Source organism: Balaenoptera borealis, assembly GCF_965194805.1.
Source record: "Balaenoptera borealis genome assembly, chromosome: 2".
In the NCBI taxonomy this organism is placed as follows: domain Eukaryota; kingdom Metazoa; phylum Chordata; class Mammalia; order Artiodactyla; family Balaenopteridae; genus Balaenoptera; species Balaenoptera borealis.
The window spans coordinates 46,808,217-46,810,889 of NC_138867.1; positions in this window are offsets into that span (position 1 = coordinate 46,808,217).

Below are 2,673 nucleotides of genomic sequence, written 5' to 3' on the forward strand. Positions count from 1 at the left end.
CACACACACACAAACACACACACAGAGAAAGGGAGGAAAAGAATACTCTGAGTGTGCATATAGTGTAAAATACGCACACCCTATTTTTCCCCAAAAGATACTGAAAGATTAGTTCAAATAAATCAGTGTCCTGCCTCTACGGTCTCATTTAATGGAAGCATCATGCTTAAAGCCATGAAAACAGGCAAGAAGGCAAAAATCATAAGCAGAGGGAAAAGATAGAGTTGCACTCTACAAAGATAGATAGATGGATAGGTAGGTAGACAGACCCTGAACAATATAATTATGTGTGGTTTTATTAATTTGCGAATTTTAACGTACGGAGATCTACGTCTTTATGCACTAAGCTATCCTGGTCACCACAGCCGCGCTCCCTAATGATCCTGGCATGTCTTGCCTAGAGCAGATGCTCCTGATGCATCATTTCCAAAGTTCCTGGCATAGGACTGTGAAAGGTCTTCTGGAAGGTGCCTAACAGGAAGCCCTGGAGCAGCCCACAAGCGTGTTTCCAAGGGGTAGTCAACACACAAAGAGCCCCAGGAACCCACGTGAGAGCCATCTCAGGGCCCAGCGAACATGGTGAGGCCAACTCCAGCCAGGTGGGCTGGAGAGAGAGCTCCTTCTGAGAATGTTGCTCTAGAGCTCAGAATGTCGAGCTTAACAAAAGCAGGTCTTTTCAAAAACCAACCACCGTTCTTTTCAGTCATTAAAGCATTATTTGAAAGCCCATCTTTTTCATGCTGGGATTTATCCTAATTATAAAATAATCCCTGTTCTTGAGATGCTTTCCTCTCCGAATGTCAGTGTCCATGGTGGAGACAATCTAATTATGCTTCTCCACAGCCCTGGGCTGGGGCATCGTTGCATCACATAGAAGAGGAAACTAACTGAATGGGGCTCCTGTCTCCAAGCGAGGAAGTAGACTTTTGTGTTAGCAGATTCGCTGCTCACCCCATGCAATCCTCCTAAGTACTGGAGCTACTAGTAAACAAATGTCTTTAGGTACCATGCCTTCGTCTCAGGGCACGCTGGTCTACTTAATTTTCACCCACACATAGGTGCCATTGATTTATATTTCTAAAGCTATAGTTTCTCTTCAGGCTAAAATATATATCCCGTGAAATAACTGAGGCCATTTTTTCTTTTGGGAAAATGCAGTTATTTTTTAATATCAGGAAGGTGTCACTTTAATAATCATGTTTATTTTTGTTTCTTGCTTTTCCCTTATGACAGCAGGCAGAAGATTAAGTTCAGTTATCATAGGGATGCAAATTGAAGCAGCGATTATCCCCAAATTTTTCCATGTCTTTCTATCTTTTCCGGAAGGTGAAATTATTTTCCCACATTGTACACATTTCCTCCACATTCTTTTTAAAAGAGTTAACATACATGTCCTTGTTGCATCTTCTTTTTTTGGCAGGGGGAGGGGATAATCCAGAAAAACAAACCAATGGATGACACAGATGCTTAGATTTCCTAACTGGAGGTGGCGCAGAGCTCCTGCTGTGGCCCTGCCTAAAGGAAGTGACGGTCTTCCTTGTAATAAACACGCTTTGTTCATCTTCATCTCCCTCCCCCACCACTGAGAACTGAAATAGTTGGAGTTCACTGAGAGGCAACCAGGAAGTTCACACAAGGCACCTGGCAACCCTGTCCATACTCTGAGAGATGTGCTTTTCAAATCTAGAGGTAGCTGAATATAAGAAAAGTAGAATTTGATCCAGGTGGCAGTTAATTTCAATCATAAGATTCGATCTGGCTACTGTGCAAACTGACTTACATCGAGTGAACAAGTAGCCAATAAGAGAACAAAAATTGCATTTCTAAGCAAAACATATATTCATACCTGAAGAAATGGTTGAGTTGTTTGAATGGTATTTCAGGTCTCACACAAGGGAATATGTGAGACTCAGCCCTGCCCCAAATCTCTATAGGTTGACAGCCAATTTGCCTATCATGTAACCAAGAACCCTGAGCCCTGTTAGCCTGCGCTGCCTAGCCTGCACTTGCTGTGGAGGCAGGAGTCGGGAGTGTAGTTCAGCAGACAGGGAATCACGATATTTTAAAACCGCCTTACAGCCCATTGCCTAAGGACACTCATCTGGGGCAGCTGGTCTCTGGAAGAGGACACAGACTTTGAAGCAATTTCTGAGTTTCTACCTCAGCTTTCCCATTTATTAGCCCTGTGACTTTAGGCCAGTTAACTTTGGTCTCAGTTTCTTCATCTATAAAATGGGAGTCATAAGCTTACCTTAGAGAATTTCAACAATTACATTTTTCTTATGCTGCATATAACATGTCTCTTCTACATTCCTATTTAGTGGAAACAAGTTTAAAGCCACGAGAACAGAGGCAAGAAGGCAAAAAGCACAAGAAGTGGGAAATGATAGAGTTGTGTTCTACCAAAATAAATCCCTATTCAAGGTATCACCCATTTGGGATGTTTAAAAGAGCTGGTTTCTGTACAGATAATCTGGCAAGTGAATCTAACCAACCACAAAAAACTGCAGTGTAATTATTTGTTGTGGTTTGATCTCTTGAGTTGCTAAAACTCAGAGCCAGAATATTTCTTAAAGAACATCTAATTCAAACTCTTTATTTGACAAGTGGAAAAACAAACAAACAAACAAAACAATTATCAGGCAGGAAGGTGTCTTTCACAGGACTTAACAA